Raw genomic sequence first — 20,393 nt, 5'->3', positions numbered from 1 at the left:
TATTAAACTATATTAAAATTTATCTTTTATAACTGAGGGATTTCCTTTTTAAAGCATGTGCACTATATAAATGTTAAGTGTCTGTAAGTCTAAACACTGAAAATCTGGAAAAATGCAAGCCATTTTGTTTGGGGACAAAGGAAGCAGATTGGGGGAAACTTTCACTCTTTGAGAATGAATGTGGCAACCAACCAAAGTGTAAATGTTGTAAATGCAAGCTCATTAGTATCCAAAAGTAAAAACTTTACCTCCAGTTTAGAATTGAGGAAGCAAAGATCAGAGTTAAGTAGTCTGGCACAAGTCACAGAGCTGGTAAGAGAGTGTCATCCTCCTCTAAGGCATTAGATTCATGTTAATGTCCTAGTGTAGGTTGTATGTAATTATAGTAACTTACTACTACAAATCCTATATACTGTATAACCTGAATAATGACACAAAGTTAATTCTACAATCCTGATTTTGAGTAGGGTCCCTGTATTCTCAATTTGAATCTCGTACAGAATTAAACCAATTTCCATTGAGATATGTGCATCTTTTTAAAAAATTTATTTAAATACAAGTTAGTTAACATACAGTGTAGTATTGGTTTCAGGAGAAGCCAGTGATTCATCGTCTACATATGACACCCAGTGCTCATACTAACAAGCGCCCTTCCTAATGCCCATCACCCATGTGGCCCGTCTCCCCACCCAACACTCCTCCAGCAATCCTCAGTTTGTTCTCTGTATTTAAGAGTCACTTATATGGGCACCTGGGTGGCTCAATTGGTTATGTGTCTGACTTTGGCTCAGGTCATGATCTCAGGGTTCATGAGTTCAAGATCCACATCAGGCTCTGTGCTGACACCTCAGAGCCCATAGCCTGCTTCAGATATTCTCTCTCGCTCTCTCTCTCTCTCTCAAAAATAAATATTTAAAAAAATAATCTTAAGTCTCTTATGGTTTGCCCCCGTTTTTTATCTTATTTTTCTTTTCCTTTCCCTGTGTTCGTCTGTTTCTTAAATTCCATATATGAATGAAATCATAGGATACTTGTCTTTGACTTATTTCACTTAGCATAACACACTCTAGTTACATCCACATTATTGCAAATGCAAGATTTCATTCTTTTTGATTGCCAAGTAGTATTCCATTGTATATTTATACTACATCTTCTTTATCTATTCATCAGTTGATGGATATTTGGAGTCTTTCTATAATTTGTCAATAAATATTGTTGACAGTGCTGCTATAAACATTCATATTTGAAAGCCAGATTTTTCTAGTTGAAAATTCAGCAAATGTAAAGTTACAATAGAGATTTAGTATTAATACAGATAGCTAGCTACTATAGAGTAGTAGTATGGGCAATTAATATAATCTCTGTACCAAGGAAATTATGAACTTACTAAGCCAAATTTGTAACAGCTAATAATTTTGTGTGGATTAAAAACCTATCAATCTCCTTCAACTGAACATATGAGTAATTTCAGTCATCCAGGTATATCTGGTGACCAAAAAGCCAAAAAAGTAACCAGTATTCATGAAACTGTAAAAATACTCTCAATATGTAGCACTGAAAATAGCTGACAACATAAGGTTAAATCATACACATTTTATCTTTTATTTTATCTTCTTACAGAGACAATACAGCTTAGTGTTTTAAAGCATGCACTGTGAACCAAGCTTCCTGTTTCTAGTCTTCTTCTGCTCTAGTTAGCTGTGAACCTTGGAAAAGCCACTCGACCGGTGCGCCTATCTCCCCATTTATGAAACGGTGATACTAAGAGTTCCTATCTCATAGGAATCTAGGACATTTAATTGAATTCATATACATAAAGGAATGAGAGGGTATGTGGAACACTCAGTAAGTAGGGATTATTTATTATAAATCATCACCACCACCACCATCATCATCATTCTTCTTCCAGGACATTATTCTGATTTCTTCTTTTAAAAAAAATGAAGATTTACTTGCTTATTTCTATATCCAATGTGTGTCTAGACTCAAATTTGCTGTTTAAGAAGGCATCGTGGTCAACTTCTGTTTGGTTGGTAGTCTGATGATCTAATCATTCTATTTCTCATCTCCTAAAAATATGGAAGAATGACTTCTGAATGATAAAAAAATTGTATAGGGGCACCCAGGTGGCTCAGTCGGTTAAGCGTCCAACTCTTGATTTCAGCTCAGGTCATGATCTCGTGGTTTGTGAGTTTGAGCCTCGTGTTGGGCTCTGTGCTGACAGCATGGAGCCTGTGTGGGATTCTCTCTCTGTTCCTCCCCAGTTCACATACTCTCTCAAAATAAACAAACTTAAAATAATTTTGTATATATGTATAAGAATTCCTTAAGTTTTTATTAGAAAGTCAAAGTTTCCTTAGAAATCCGGTCTATGTTTAATATCTTGGATTAATGCTCTTTCTGCTAACAATCCATGCTCTTCATTCTGTCCTTTACTTAGAACTACAGACCATATGTTGGATTTCCTGTTAGTAGACAGTGTAGATAGGCAATCTTGGTATTATAGATTAGAAAGTTTTCAACTAAGAGACAGGCAACTGACCTCACAGATGGTGAAGTGACTGCAAGTGAAACTACCTGTTTACTCAATATAGAGCCATACTACACAGAAAGTTATAATAAAGGAACCTATGATGATTGTTTTTAATTGGTATTGTAATTCAGGTTAACATTTAAAAAACATTGTTTAAAAAAACCCACAATGAAACAAAATAGCTGCATTTCCCAAGTCATCAGAATCAATTCCTCAAGTGACCAAAAATACATAACTATAAAATCTTGCTCATCTAGCCTAGCTGGTGAAGAAAACAGCAGGTAGGAACCAATATGTAGTTTAGGCCTAAACTACTATACTACTTTAGTAGTTTATACCTAAAGTGTTAAAAAATATACAACAGCTTATAATAAATATAATTAGCCCTCTGGTAAGTAAGGAATATTCAGTCCCTTGGTTATGGAAAAATTAAATATCTGTAGAAATAAGATTATTTATGATTAATTCTATTTAAACTGAAATTATTTTCTACTCTTAGACAATGATATCTTTATAAATGTCAATATCTATGGAATTTCAGCTTTTGAAACATACCTCTTACCTTTCTTGATTTAATAAAAGCTAAAAATAACAATTACCAATTGAGGTATTCAGAGTTAACGTTAACTGTTTAAACTTTGGTTTGTGTATATTCCTATTCATCACTTGAATTTGGAAGCTAGACTTGATGGGGTGTATTTATGTATATGTGTAAAAGTCAATAGGTTCCTACATTTAAAAAGACAGGGAACTTTGGGATTTTACTGCTGGAACAATCTTTATGGGTCATTGAGTGCTTATACCATCACCTTCGGAATAAAGAAACCAGAATCTAAAAACCTGTGGTGCACTCCGTGAAAAAGGGCTGAAATTAGAGCCCATTTCTCTTGAATTTTATACCAATATTCATTTTTAAAATTAAGAGTTGGTGATCTATTTTATCTTTTATTTTTTTTAACCAAAAAGTAAGTTAGATAGCCAACAAAATGAACATGCTGGGACTGCAGCAAGTATTTATTGGTTTGGGTTCACCCGGTCTTCACTTCCCTCTTTTTTGTAGTAATATATCCTGTCTTTTGGGGAATGACTACAGCCTTGTTGTAAGTAACTTTGTAGGGACTGCCACTGAAAAGGACTACCCTACTCTGTTAGCAAGAACTGGACTCAGGCTCCCTACCAGGTCAATTAGACCTTTTCCTCTTCCAGGCCACTGAGTCCTGAGTGGACTGTCACAAGCACAGAAAAAGGCTGAAGCTAAATGGTTCCAGCTGCAGTTCTCTCACAAGATGTTAATTAGCCATGGGATTAACTCTTGCCACCTGCATTGTTGGAGTTGCCCTGACACTGGTGCTTCAGCTGTTCCCTCCATGTGGGGAGCCACTCCAGGACTTTCCAGTAAAGTTTCTTTGTGCTTAAGGTAGCCAAACTCCATTTCTGTTCTCACACACACACATACACGCGCGTGCGTGCGTGTGCACACACACACACACACACACACACCTCCAACTGATAAAAGTATTTTGGAAAAAATAAAAGAATCCTCAGACCATATAGAAAAACCAGGATTTTAGGAAAGAGAAAATCAGAAGGAGAATAATGGCTAATTTATATGGAATGAGTTTTTGGACTGTGTCAGTTATGGCTTCAGATACTTCAGATAGTTTCACTTATTAACACCCTAGTAAAGAAACACTAGAAAAGAAGAGCCTTCCGTAATCCCCATTTCAGAGGCACAGAGGATCTAAGCAGTGTGTTCTAGGTCACATCAAGGATGTAGTGTAGCTAAAAGTCACACTAAGGCAATCTGAGTCCCAAAGACAGATGCTTAATTCTGCCTCCACACAAGAAGTAGTGAGAAAAAAAAGCACATGCTGAACAGTTTAGTGCCCTTGTTAGAAATGAGAAAATTCCTATTCCTGTGAAATAGGAACATAGTATTATTTACAAGTTTCTTGGTCACCCTAAAATAAAGTCAGATATGCTCAGAAACAACATCAACATTTTTATTAGAACCTGAAAAGAGAATACTTTCATCAATCCTGTGAATGGGCTGAGTTTCAGAAACCTTGATTTTATAATAACTAACATTTACTGGGTGCTGATTTTATGGCTGCTCTGTCATAAGTACTTTAAAATTAACATCTCTAAATCTTAACTGTATCAGTAGGCACATTTACTATTCCCAATGGGACAAGTAAATTAAGGCACAAAGAAAAAGGAACTTGCCTAAGTTTACAGAACTAGTAAGTGCTCGGGAATGTAACCCCAAGGTTTTCTGGCTCTAGCGCTTGAGCTCTTGACTATGACACGATACTTTATTTCCAGAACCTTAAACATTGGTGGTTCTATGAGCCCAAAGGGGACAACACTACATGAAGCTTTGTTTGTAGAGCTTAATACAAAAATCAGTTTGACACTACTGAAATCGACGGCTTCTAATTCTTTAAAGCAATCCTCCAAAAATTTAAGTACCAACATTTTAAGGTACTTTGAAGAACAATCAGATTACATTGCTGGTTATATTCGGAACTATGGGCCTTAAAACTCTCTGGGGCTAGGACTAATAAATCTAACCATGAATGTGGACAGTAGAAAGCCACTCTACCACCAAATAAAAGGAGTGCAAGGAAAGCACAAGATAAACTTGAAACCTCTTGTTCCAGAAAGAAAAAAAAATGGTCAAGAACTAATAGAATGTGTCAAAAAAGACCCGTAGGCCTGATTAAACAGGCTTCTATGGGTCAAATATGGAAAACGTGGAGCACCAGGATTAACAATTATAAGTGATAATAATATACTGTGTAAATAAAAGTGAAATTTAGGAGGGAAGGGTTCTGTTTTTGTTTTTGTTTTCTTTTTAGTAAAAGTCCTCCATGCAGAAAATGCTGCATCCAAATTGTAGGAAGGATAACAGAATCATAAAATCACCAACATCCATAACTCATTTAACAAGTGACCCTATCAAGGATTATCAATGGACATTAAAACATCAAGTGAAAAGCTGTTGGGTAACAGGATATTCACAGCATCAAAGATCACATAGGATCTGCAAGGGGGAAAAAGTCCCTTATAATTGATATCTGAGTATATTCACCTTAACTCAAAAAAATCAAATTCATCATCATTTATCATTAAGACTTGACATTATGTGCTCTTAATGTCAATACAATATGCAGATATATCATCTGTAAAGTAACCTTGCCACAAATGTTTAAACTGATGCAAATATAGCCTCCAAATCTAACTTAACAGTTTACAGGAAATATAAGAGCCGTAAGAATAAGTGAAAAAGACCATGAGAAACAATCCACACAAATCCAGAATGAGAAACATTCTAACAAACAACTGGACTCTTTAAAATATCAATATCATGAGGGAAAGACTGATTCCAGATTTAAAAGGAATTAAAATACATAAACTTCAAATGTAACATATAAATATTGATTGGTTCTTGGATTTTTAAAAAAAAAACACCAACAAACAAAACCCTGGTCTCTTTGAGACAAATAGGGAAATCTAAGCATGTGTTGGATACCAGATGAAATTTTTGTAAGAGTTGTTAAGTAGAATAATATTATGTAAGATCTAATTTATTTCACCTGTAGTATGTTCCTTATTCTTATGAGGAGCATGCTGAAGTTGGGGTATAATATCAGGTCTTTGAATACTTTAAAAGTGAATATAAAGTATATACATATATGTGTATCTATGTATATGTATATACACACAAAGAAAAACATAAAGCAGGCACAAATAGAGTAGAAAGCTAATTTTTCAAATTTAAGGGGACAATATATGAAATTTTAATTTCTTATCGTTCCAACTTTTATGAATACTTTTAATAAAAAGTGGGAAAAAACAGGGACCTCTCAAAGAGACTCCCTACTAACAAGCACAAACACCATTTTGACAGCGCAATTAGAAGGGAAAGGAACATATTCTCTTCCAATTCCAACTAAAAAATTAACAACATTGTGAGATTATTCTTACACAGAGACATAGACAATCATTAATTTGGATAGGGTTGGATCACTGAGATATCACTCTATCTGAATTTAGGGTACCTAGCTTTGAAAACTGGTTTTGCCACTGACTTGTGTTTCTCAACAGGAATGCCAGCCTCTGCTCAAATGCAGCTTTGGAGAGGGGCAAAGGCAACATTAAGAATGATGACCCATGGTCTCTGTAGAGCCGTAACAGCAGAGTCAGCTTAGTGGTCACTGGAAGGACAAGTACTGCAGCCAGATCATCATCACATTCAGCCTATTGATCATATAAAATTTTCATCTACACCAAGACTAGGTCTTCATCTTAAAAAAAATATTCCACCTAAGCCAAGATTGAGTCCTCATCTAGTAAATGCGTAACACTTCCTAAAGTGTTAGAACTATTTAATAATACAATGAATGCTGAAGTACCTATCACACAACCAGAAAAAGTCAATGATGAAAAATTTTAAGAATCTCTTTGGGTAACCAATTCTTTGAGGAGACATTATGGCAGAGTTTATAGTTGCTTAAGGTCATTTTTCTCTTCTTCCCCATTAATATAACTCCGATTTTGTTTGATAGGGTAGGAAACAAAGCACCCAGTTAAAATATACACCCTTCTTTGAAGCATTATCCTTATAGATACGCATGGCCATATCTAAGTTTAACCAATGAGATATAAACGGCTGTTGTTAGGATCGCCAGAAAAAAATCCTTAAAAAGGAGGACAACTCATTCTGATCCTCATATCCCCTGTTCTCTCCTTAGATCACAGAAATGAGGCCTGGTATCCAACTTGTGACTATGTAGCCACCCAGAAGCTAGAAGCTAAGCTCTAAGGATGGGAAAACAGAAAAAAAAAGAGAGACTTGCAATCTGATAACGTCATGGAGTTCACTCAGAATACCTACCTATGCAATTTTTGTTTCCAGGAGAGAGGGGGGAAATATACAGTCTCAAATAATGCTGTAAGAATTTCAATATTTATTCAATGTATTGTTACGTCAAGGAAATAATCAGCATTCTATAAATCAGTTTTTCCAAATCTAGGTCATTAATTTTAAAAATCAAAGCATTTTATTAGTTATCCTTACACAAACATATTGTAGTGTCTAGCAAGATCTATATGCTCTGTAGATCTAAACAATGATTCTTTGCTACAATCCATGGATAATGAATCCAACAAAGTACATGAAACATTCTATTTTTAAAAAGCATAAACACAAATGAATGGAAGGATAATCCATGCTTATGGATGGGAAAAATATTGTTAAAATGTCCATATTACCCAAAAACGATCTACAGATTCAACACAAACTCTATCAAAATTTCAATAACATTTTTCACAGAAATAGAGTAATTCTCAAATTTGTATGGAACCACAGAAGACCCATATAGCCAAAGCAATCTTGAGGAAGAACAAAACTGTAGACAGCATACGCCCCAATTTCAAACTGCATTACAAAGTTATAGTAATCAAAATAACGTGGTATTAAAAACATATAGATCAATCTAACAGAATGCAGAACCCATACATATTTGGTGAATTAATTTACAACAAAGGAGTCAAGAATATACAATGGAAAAAGGACAGTCTCTTCAATAAGTGACATTGGAAAAACTGAACAGCCACATGCAAGAGAATGAAGCTATACTAGTATTTTATAATGCACAAAAATTAACTCAAAATGGATAAAAGACTTGAACATAACACGTGAAACCATAAAATTCCTGGAAGAAAACATAGGCAGTAAGTTCTTTGAAACACTGTTAGCTCTAATTTATTTGGATTTGAAAAGCAAAAGAAAAAGTGGGACTATATCAAACTAAAAAGTTTCTACATAGCAAAAAAAAAAAAACAAACATTAACAAAATTAAAAGGTCACCTAATGAGAGAAGACATTTGCAAATCATATCTGAAAAGAGGTTAATATGTGTAGAGAATTCATACAACTGAAGTGCAAAACAAAAAAATCTGATTAAAAAAATGGGCAGATCTGAATCGACATTTTTTCAAAAACGACAAATGGATGGCCAACAGGTACATGCTCAACATTACTAATCAGAGAAATACAAGTCAAAAACACATTGACATATCACCTCACATCTGTTAAAATGTCTATTTTAAAAGATATCTTTTAGAATGGCTATAAAAAGAGATAACAAGTGCTAGCAAAAATGTGGTGAAATAGTAACCCTTGTTCGCTCTTAGTAGGAATTTAAATAGGGGCAGCCACTATGGAAAACAGTATGGAGATTCCTCAAAAAATTAAAAAAAGAACCACCATGTGAACCAGCAATTCTACTTCTGGGTATTTATCTGAAGAAGACAAAAACACTAATTCAAAATGATACGTGCACCCCCATGTTCATTGAAACATTATTTGCAATAGCCAAGTCATGGAAACAACCTAAGTGTCCATCAAAGAATGAATGGATTAAAAAGGAGGTACACACACACACACACACACACACACACACACACACACAGAATATTATTTAGCCTTCAGGATGAGCAAGAGCTTTCCATCCTTGATAATACTGATGGACCTTGAGGACATTATAGTAAATAAAAGAAGCCAGACAGAGAAAGACAAATACTGCATGATCTCACTTTTATACAGAACCTAAACAAACAACTCATGAGCTCACAGATACAGAGAACAGATAGGTGGTTGCTAGAGGTGGGGTGGAGGAGTGGGTTACATGGGTGAAGGGAGATCAAACGGTACAAATCCAGCTATAAAAATAATTAAGTCATGGGGATGTGAAGTACAGCATGGTGGCTGAAGTTAATTCTGCTGTACTGCACATTTGAAAATTGCAAAGAGTTTATCTTAAAGCTTCTCATCACAAAAGAAAAATTTTATAACTATATATGATGACAGATGCAAACCAGACTTATTGTGGCAATTACTTGGCAAGGTGTGCAAATATTGAATCATTCCATTGTATACCTGAAACTAATATGTCCTATATCAACTATGCCTCACTTTAAAATAAAAAAAAAATCATGTCAAAGGAGGTCTATGATGGGAAAAATTAAGACTTGAGAATATTTAACATTTATAGAAAGGTCAGGCTTAATCCAGAAAAGTTTGTTTTTAAACTATGAAAATAAACATACTTTAAATTATCTTGTATCATCTTGATTTCACAAATAAGTTCAACTAAAGCCTACAACTTAGACAAAAAAGATTAAGGAATCCTTATATTATCTAATATTACTGAAATGTTCAAAACATGATTAAAAACAAACTCAATAAAAATCTTGTGAATTTTATTACTTCTCCTAAAACCACACAGATTAAGAAAAGAATGAACAAAAGTAAGAGAAGACAGAAAAATGATAAACTTTAATTTGTATGTAATTGCTGCTAAAGGTGATGGTGGGGCAGGAAGTTTATGGCAGACATCATACCAGCACTGTGAGGAAGCTGGAGAGGGCCAGTAGAGATGCAGTAGTGAAAGGTCTTTAAAATCTCTTAAAATTTTTGCTTTAAACATATAGTACACTTTAAGCAGGAGCTGAATGGAGCTCAATTTCTTAAAGAGAAGAAAGAAGGTGCAGAAAGTAGCTACAGTAGCTACAAGGACACCAAGGGGGCAGTTATCAAGAATCACCAGAAAAATACACTATCTATAGTGAATGCATTCCCTTGGAGACCAAGTCTATGAGGAAAGGACAGCAGAGCCGTCCTGATTCAGGTTCGCTTAGGAGAGGCAAACAAAAGATGGGCAAACAGGAGCTATGTTTAAGAAAATAGTCCTTTCAGGACCTGAATGAGACAGGAAACCATNAAACCATGAGAGACTCTTGAATGCTGAGAACAAACTGAGGACTGATGGGGGTGAGGGAGAAGGGAAAGGGGGTGATGAGCACAGAGGAGGGCACTTGTTGGGATAAGCACTGGTTGTTATATGGAAATCAACTTGACAATAAACTATTTAAAAAAAATAAAATTTAATCATGAAAATTATAATTTAATAAGAAAAAGAAAATAGTGCTTTTGGTTGCAATAGAAAGAGTCCCAGGGCTGTGAACCTTGAAAAGCTGCCGTGGCCCCCAATCACTACACCCCCATAGGAGCCTCTTGCTATGGATATCACAAAAATCCATCTTATTGGAATATGAGTAAAAAAAACAATATTACCAGCAACTATACAGAAACAATACTTGAAAAAAAAGTAAAAAAAAGCATGACTTTCCTAAAATAACTCATCAGAAAAACCTTGCCAGGAAGCAGATGGAAACAGTAACCTAACAAATAGAACAAAATAAAGAAATGACACTAAAAGACAAGCAATAATAAAATATAAATTGATTTTGATTTTATCAAAATTAACAACTTTAAAAGACAACCCACAGAATAGGAAGAATATTTGCAAGTCTTATATATGATAAGGAATTAATATCCAGACTACGTGAATTATTTCTTCCATTCAACAGTCAAAACACCAAACAACCCATTTCAAACATTGGGAAAAAAAGTTGAACAGATATTTCTCCAAAGACAACGTACAGATGGTCAATAAATACATGAAAAAATGCTCAACATGACTAGTCATCAAGGAAATATCAATCAAAACCACAGTGATCACAAGCAGTAACCTCTTTGACACTGGCCATAGCAACTTCTTTCTGTATAGGACTACTGAGATAAGGGAAACAAGAGCAAAAACAAACTATCAGGACTTCATCAAAATAAAAAGTTTCTGCTCCCAACAAACAAGAGTCCAGGGCTGGAAGTCTTCCCAGGAGAATTCTACCAAACATTTAAAGAAACATTAATACCTGTTCTTTTGAAGCTATTCTAAAAAATAGATATAGAAGGAAAACTTCCAAACTCATTCTATGAGGCCAGTATTACCTCCACTCCAAAACTAAGACCCCACTAAAAAGAATTACAGACCAATATCCCTGATGAACATGGATGCAAAAATTCTCAACCAGATATCAGCAAATTGAATCCAACATACATTAAAAGGATTATTCACCATGATCAAGTGGGATTTATTCCTGGGCTGCAGGGCTTGTTCAATATCCGCAAATCAATGTAATACATCACATTAATAAACGAAAGAAAGAAAAACAACATGATCCTCTTAATAGATGAAGAAGCATTTGACAAAATGTAACATCTTTTCTTGATAAAAACCCTTAAGAAAGTAGGGGTAGAAGGAACATACCTCAATATCATAAAGGCCATATATGAAAGATCCCCAGCTAATATCATCCTCAATGGGGAAAAGCTGAGCACTTTCCCCCAAAAGTCAGGAACACGGCAGGGATGTCCACTCTCACCACTGTTGTTCAACATAGTGTTGGAAGTCCTAACTTCAGCAGTCAGACAACAAAAAGAAATAAAAGGCATACAAATCAACAAGGAAGAAGTCAAAGTTTCACTCTTCGCAGATGACATGATACTTTACATGGAAAACTCACCAGCTACAGCGGATACAGCAAAGTCACAGGATAAAAAAATCAACTTAAAGAAATTGGTGGCATTTCTATATTATAATAATAAAGCAGCAGAAAGAGAAATCAAGCAATCAATCCCATTTAAAACTGCACCAAAACCCATATACCTAGGAATAAGCCAAACCAAAAGAGGTACAGTATCTATACACTAAAAACTATGGAAAGCTTAGAAAAGAAATTGAAGAAGACACAAAGAAATGGAAAAACATTCCATGCTCGTGGATTGGAAGAATATTGTTAAAATGTCGATATTACCCAAAGAAATCTACACATTCAGTGCAATCCTTCAAAGTAACACCAGCATTCTTCACAGAGCTAAAACAAATAATTCTAAAATTTGTATGGAACCAGAAAAGACCCTAAATAGCCAAAGAAATGTTGAAAAAGAAAACCAGAGCTGGAGGCATAACAGTTCTGGATGTTAAAGCTGTAGGGGCGCCTGGGTGGCTTGGTCGGTTAAGCGTCCGACTTTCGCTTAGGTCATGATTTCGCGGTTCGTGGGTTCGAGCCCCGCGTCAGGCTCTGTGCTGACTGCCAGCTCAGAGCCTGGAGCCTATTTCAGAGTCTGTGTCTCCCTCTCTCTCTGACCCTCCCCTGCTCATGCTCTCTCTCTCTCCTAGAAATTAAAAAAAAAAAAAAAAGCTGTAACTATCAAGACAGTATGGTACTGGTACAAAAACAGACATGTAAATCAATGGAACAGAATAGAGAACCCAGAAATAGAACCACAAATGTATAGCCAACTAATCTTTGACAAAGCAGGAAAGAATAATCAATGGAAAAAAGTCTTTTCAGCAAATGGTACTGGGAGAACTGGACAGCAACATGCAGAAGAATGAAACTGGCCCACTTTCTTACACCACACACAAAAATAAGACTTAAAATGGATGAAAGACCTAAATGTAAGACAGGAAACTATCAAATCCTAGAGGAGAAAACAGGCAACAACCACTTTGACCTTGGCCGCAGCAACTTCTTACTTGACATGTTTCTGGAGGCAAGAGAAATAAAAGCAGAAATAAACTATTGGGATCTCATCAAGATAAAAGCCTTCTGCACAGCGAAGGAAACAATAAGCAAAACTAAAAGGTAACTGACAGGGAGAAGATATTTGCAAATGACATATTGGATAAAGGGTTAGTATCCAAAATCTATAAAGAATTTATCAAAGTCAACACCCAAGAAACACATAATCCAGTGAAAAAATGGGCAAAAGACATGAGCACTTTCCTGAAAAAGACATTCACATGGCTAACAGACACATGAAAAGATGCTCAATATCACTCATTATCAGGGAAATACAAATCAAAACCACAATGAGGTAACACCTAATACCTGTCAGAATGGCTAAAATTAACAACTCAGGAAAATAGATGTTGGCATGGATGAGGAGAAAGAGGAACCCTTTTTATTGCTTGTGGGAATGCAATCCAGTGCAGCCACTCTGGAGATCAGTATGGAGGTTCCTCAAAAAATTAAAAACTAGATCTACCCTATGACTATGCAAAGCAATTGCACTACTAGGTATTTATTCAAAGGATACAAAAATGCTGATTTTAAGGGGTACATGCACCTTTATGTTTATAGCAGCACTATACTGACAACAGCCAAAGTATGGCAAGAGCCCAATATCCATCTACTGATGAATGGATAAAAATGTGGTATGTATAAATAATGGAATATTACTCAGTGATCAAAAATGAAAGCTTACGATTTTAAACAACATGGGTGGAGTAGAGAGTATTATGCTAAGCAAAACAAGTCAGAAAGGCAAATACCATATGATTTCACTTGTATGTCAAATTTAACAAACAAAACAAATGAGCAAAAGGGAAAAAAAAGAGAGGGAGGGAGGAAAACCAAGAAACAGACTCTTAACTATAGACAACAAACTGATTATTACTAGAGGGCTGGTGGGGTGTGGGGGGGGCCGTTTAATAGGTGATGGGGATTAAGGAGTGTACTTGTGATGAGCACCAAGTATTATATGGAAATGATGAATCACTATATTGTATACCTGAAACTAATATTACACTGTATATTAACTACAATTTAAATAAAAACTTTTTAAAAAGATGCAATTTAAAAAAAAGTTTTAAAAACATCCTTTAAAAAATATATCAGGATCAGTCCAGCAATTTAACAAAAACAAAACAAAACCCACAGTCAGATACGGCTTCACATCCATTAAGATGGCTATTATTAAAAAAACAAAACCCAAAGGGGCACCTGAGTGGCTCAGTAGGTTGAGTGTCCTACTCTTGACTTAGGTTCAGGTCATGATCCTAGGATCATGGGATCTTGCTCTTAAATAAAAATCTAACAAAACAAAAACAAACAAAAACCTCAGAAAATAACAAGTGCAGACTAAGATGTAGAAAAACTGGAACCTTTATTCATCACTGGTGACAATGTAAAAATTGTATAGAACTATGAGTGGGTTCCTCAAAAAATTGAATATAAAACTTCCATGTGATCCAGCAATTTCACTTCTGAGAATATTCCTTAAAGGCAAGGACTCAGACACATGTACACGTATGTTCATAGCAGCATTACTCATAATAGCCAAAAAGTAAAAATAGTACAAATGTCCATTAACAGATGAATAAACAAAATGTGGGATGTATACACACAATGGAATATTATTGAGCTTTATAAATAAATGAAACTCTCACACTTGCTATAACACTGATGAAGTTTGAAGACATTATCAAAGTTAAATAAACCAGACACAAAAGGACAAAGACTATGTTTCTACCTATTAGACACCTAGAATAGGCGGATTCACAGAGATAGGAAATAAAGCAATAGTTACTAGAGGCCAGGGGGAAGATGGAATGGACAGTTATTTAATGAGTAACAAGTTACGTTGGCGATGATGCAAAGTTCTGGAAGTGGATAATGCCAATTGACACATAACATTGTGAATGTACTAATGCTGAACCGTACATCAAAAAATGGTTAAAATGGTAAATTTTAAGTACATTTTACACAAAATAAAATTTAATGAATTGATTAAAATAATGAAAAGATACCACAAAGCAGAAATGCAAAAATGTAGGGAGGAGATAATCAGTCCATAGGAGAATGTGATATGGAAACTGGCAGAATCATGAAGAGAAGAAAAAATATTTCAGAAATGAAGACTAATTTATAATGAGTTCAAAGGGGAATAGAAACCATTAACAGCCCAGTAAGGGATACACAAGACACAAGTGAGAAAGGTAGACATAATGAAACATTAAGAAATGAATGACAAGGATTTAAGAGCTAACTACAGAAAAGCAGTTTAATGAGCTCCAATATATTATGTGTTATTGGAGTCTCCAAAGAAGAAAAACAAATAATGGAAAATATTTAAAGAAGTAATTCAGAGGGGTGCCTGAGTGGCTCGGTTGGTTAAGTGTCCAACTTTGACTCAGGTCATGCTCTCATGGTTCATGACTTTGAGCCCCACATTGGACTCTGTGCTGATAGTGCAGAGCCTGCTTCCGATTCTCTGTCTCCCTCCCTCCCCCTCTCTCTCTCTGCCCCTTGCCCACTAGCACTCTTTCTCTTTCAAAATTAAATTAAAAAAAAAAAAAAACTAATTCACAAAAGCTTTGTTTCCATTGAAACCTTGAATCTACAAACTGAAAAGGCACACACCCAGAACAGTCCACATGAAGATGTATTCTAGGGAAATTACTAGACTAACAATAAAAAAAAAAAAGAGTCCTTTGGGCAGCCAGGTAAAAATCATGTCATAATAAGAAAAAGTGGCCTCAAACTAACAGACTGCAGTATTTAACAGCAGAAGACAATGGAATTAGACCTAAAAAATGTTTAAGGAAAGACTGCATGTGCCAAATTTAATAACCAGTCAAACTTCAACCAAAAAAGCTGTAGTTTGAATATACAAAGGCTAGGAAAATATTATACACTTGAACCTTCCTTGATAAAACTATCAGAGGACAAATTTTAACCAATTAATAATAAACAGCTGGGAAGACTTTGGTGAAGTGACAAAATTTAAGTTTTAAAAAAGAAAAAATTTTAAAATTAAAAAAATTTAAAAATTAGTAATTTAAAAAATATAACTATGTTATATGAGGAATGAAGAACATGGTATAATTACACTCAAATGGGAAAATTTGAGGCCAAAACATTTCTAGATTTTAAAAGAGCTGCCATGTAGTTCAGAGGACAAAACCAGAAAGTGATAACTTAAACCAGTTATCTGGAGTCAGGTTTTAAGACCTATAAAGAAGAAATGGTAATCACTTCTAAAGATAGAACAGATTTTCTCAGGAGGTGGTGAAGATCCTAACAATCAAAGATAGGCAAAAACAAAGTGATGCTATTTGTCATCCTTTCTACTCATGGAAGTTTCTTTGAAAAGAGAAAATACTGGTAAGAAGCAGTGGCTATAAACTGATTAAAATTTCTGGAGGGCAATTTGGCAACGTTGAAGAGAACCCGGGGCCTCCTCCCAGCCTATCCTCCATCTAGCCTGATCTCCAAATACAGGGAAGAAGCAAGTAACAGTGAGCAAGACTCCTATTTTATACAAATGGAACCTTTAGATATTTACAATATATTATTTGGGAAGAAAAAGAATTCTAAAAAACTGAGTTCAGGTCTAATCTGTTTTTATAACTTTATAGGTTCATAGAAAAATGAAGTTATAGGACAATAAGCACACATAGTATGTGTTTATTTCTGTGTTATGGAAACTTATTTGTTACTTTTTACTTAGTTCCTAAATTTTATACCTAAAATTTATTCCTACTTATTTCCTAAATTTTATACACTGGACATGTATCATTGTTATACCAAGAAAAATGAAAGGTTATCATGAAAAGTTAAATTCTCTATATAAAATGAAGTCAAGACCCACTGCTGACTTCCAGTGATAAAACACAGGGATCTATCAGCAAATCCTCTTCCAAACAAAACAATACAAAGCTAAACAGAATGGCCAGAAACAGTCATTTCAGGGATCTAGAAACTGACCAAAGGGGGAAAAAAAAAAAAAGAGACTCTTATTTGTGAGAAACTGATGCAGTTTAGTAAGGAATAATGGGAGTTTGTGGCCTGGGCCTACTCCCAACCTCTCTTATCCCTCCTGCCCCTCAGGTGGGGTCACCACAACAGTAACGAAACCAGCAGCTTTGGCTCTGGTTCAACTAATCTGAAGAAAGCACAAAATCCCCACTCCCAGTGGGTCATATAACTGATAAAGAACTTTGAATGATAATATATAAAAAGAACTCTTACAACTCAATAAGAAGCAACAATCCAATAAAGAAATAGGCAAAAGACATGGGACGTTTAACCAAAGAAGATATACAAATGGGTAATATGTATATGAAAAATTTCTAACATTATTATTCATCAAGAAACAGCATTACAAATTCAGTAGAATGACTAGAATAATAAAAGAGTAATGGTATGCTGGCAAGGATGTAGAGAAATTGGGATCCTCATATTGATAATAAGAATGTAAAATGGTGCAATCATTTTAGAAAAAATTTGGTAGTATCTTAAAACATTAAGCAAAAATTTAGAATATGATCCAGCAATTCCACTCCTAGGTACCTGCCTGAGAAAAATAAAATACATTATCACACAAAGACTTGTATATGAATATTCATAGCAGCATCATTCCTAATATTGGGAAATAACCCAAATTCTATGAAACGAATGAGTGAACAAAATGTAATACATAATAGAGTATTATTTGGAAATTAAAAAGGAATGAAATACTCATGCATTGCTACAACATGGATGAGCCTCAAGAATAGTATGTTAAGTGGGGTGCCTGGGTGGCTTAGTCAGTTGAGCATATGACTTTGACTCAGGTCATGATCTTGTAGTTCAGGAGTTTGAGCCCCACATCAGGCTCACTGCTGTCGTCGGCACAGAGCCTGCTTTGGATTCTCTGTCGCCTCTCTCTACCCCTCCCCCACGTGCACTCTTTCAAAAATAAACATTAGGAAAAAAAGAATATAATGTTAAGTGAAATAAGCCAGTCACAGAACATATATTGTATGATTCCACTGATATTCCATTGTCCACTAAAGGTAAATGTACAGAAACATTAGTTTCTGTTCTAAATTAACATTTAGAAAATAGTAAATTAGTGGTTGTCTGAGGTTTGGGTGGGGGCAGAGGGTAGGATGGAGGGAGGGAGGGCAGATTGTGGGAATGGAACTAATCATAAATGGGCACAAGGAATCTTACTGAGGTGACAGAATGTTCCAGAATTAGGCTGTGATGCTATCTGCACAATTGGTAAATTTACTGAAAATTATTATATTGTATATTTTCAATGAATACACTTTAGGGTATGTAAATTACACTTCAAAAAAAGCTGTTAAAAAACATAGAAAAAGTCAACAAGTGCTTAAAAACTTTCTGCCAAAATGGTACTGTGTATCAGTACAAAGAATATACTGATGTCAATATGCTTTTAGAAATATTCTACATTCCTCATTTTAATAGCACACATATTGTTCTTCAGTAATTCTAGACAAAATAATTCTGTGGCAGGTCACTTTTAAGTAATTACTTCTGCTATACCAATGTATAAAAAATTCTGAAAGCACAGGATCATTCTGGTGCTTAGTGTCTCCTGTTTATCTGGGAGCACCTGGCTGGCTCGGTCTGTGAAGCATGTAACTCTTGACCTCAGGGTCAGGAGTTCAAGCCCTGCACTGAGTGTGGAGCCTACTTAAAAAAGTAAATATATTAAAAATAAAAAAAAGAATCCCTAAGTTATTTGAAGAAGGGACAGTTCTTAATGTCACTAATGTTAAACCTTTGTTCATCACTGTTGGCTGTCTTCTCAGAGACAAGGAGGATTTAAACAGAAGAGAGCGGGGGCGCCTGGGTGGCTCAGTCGGTTAAGCGTCTGACTTTCGCTTGGGTCATGATCTCGCGGTTCGTGGGTTCGAGCCCCGCGTCGGGCTCTGTGCTGACTGCCGGCTCAGAGCCTGGAGCCTGTTTCAGATTCTGTGTCTCCCTCTCTCTCTGACCCTCCCCTGCTCACGCTGTGTCTCTCTCTCTCAGAAATAAATAAAAAACATTTAAAAAAATAAAAATAAATAAATAAACAGAAGAGAGCAGTCTTACAGGAGGTTGCTGGGAGTTGAGTTTGAAAAATGCTCTTCAAAGGCTATTCCTGCCATTGTTTCTCAACAAGTTTAGTGAAATATAAAGTCAGAAACAGAAGGTCGCTTTTTAAGAAGTTACAAAAACTCATCTAAAGTTAACAACCTAATATAGTAAGAACAACTACAATGTTAAACACATATCAGTTTTGGAAAAATTAAGACCAAAACATACAGCTTAAGAAAATCCAAATGGGCTTAAAACCAATGCTGCATGTACTTGCAGGCCTACCTGAATTATTTACAGTGTAAAGCACAGAAATAAAGATATGTGCAGAAGATCATTTATTTACATTGTAACTAAAACTAGTTTCTTAAATATTAAAGGAATCTCTGGAAATTAAGACCAAAAGTAAATTACTTGATAAGACAATTTTACATCAAAATTCTCCTTACACAACTGTTTTTCTTTAGCTTTTCCACTGCTATTCTACATTTTCCCTAGAATGAGCCAATCAACTGAGTTCTATTATATAATTTCAACATATTTTTTCATACAGTAAAAGAGTAAAAACTTAGCAATCATAATAATACCCTCTATTTCATTAAAAATATGTATTTTTTACAGATTAAGACTTCATTTACCAGTTAAAATGTTAGGCTCCCCTGGGACCTAGCTTTATTATCAAGATCATGGAATTCTGCCTTCAGCTTTGGACAATCATCCAATCCTCCACACAGAGGAAGCCCTAACTGAAGGAAGTATAGGGGTTAAAAGATCTATATGTGCTAACTTTCCAACAGTCTAGCAAATTGGCTGAGAGCTACAAATTCTGGCAAGTGCACACTGATTCTCAGAACTCTAGAACCCTGAGAAGATACCTCACCTGTAACTCTAATTCCATGACTTGCCTATGACAAGTCAACCCATGACTACTCATCCTCTTCTTTCTTACTTATGGTGATAGAGTACTGACCACCTGAGACAACCAGCTCATTTTTTTGATACTGGAATCTTTAGATACTTCTATTTGGAGAAACTTTATGTTACATTCTATCCAGCTCTAGTCTGCCCTATGACATGCGCAGATGAAGTCTATATCCTTTTATATGTTAGACAATTTCAAGTAATTTACGTACTTCAAAATGTATCTGTAAAAGTAGTATAGACATTCAATTCTAATATCAGTGCTTTCATGATTATAAACTAATCATTATTTATTCTAGACAGAGCTATCATTCCATTTTTAATTTTTAATCTTTTTAAAAAATATTTATTTATATTTCAGAGAGAG

General features: G+C 35.1%; 1 protein-coding gene across 6 annotated transcripts in view; it reads right to left on the bottom strand.

Annotated features, from left to right (window-relative positions):
* FAM13A (family with sequence similarity 13 member A) overlaps positions 1-20,393 on the bottom strand; it is a 374,408-nt gene that overhangs the window by 317,773 nt on the left and 36,242 nt on the right. The gene's annotated exons all lie outside the window — the stretch shown is intronic.

Source organism: Crocuta crocuta, unplaced genomic scaffold (genome assembly GCF_008692635.1).
Source record: "Crocuta crocuta isolate KB4526 unplaced genomic scaffold, BGI_CrCroc_1.0 scaffold134, whole genome shotgun sequence".
Lineage (NCBI taxonomy): Eukaryota > Metazoa > Chordata > Mammalia > Carnivora > Hyaenidae > Crocuta > Crocuta crocuta.
This window is presented reverse-complemented; position numbering and strand designations above follow the sequence as displayed.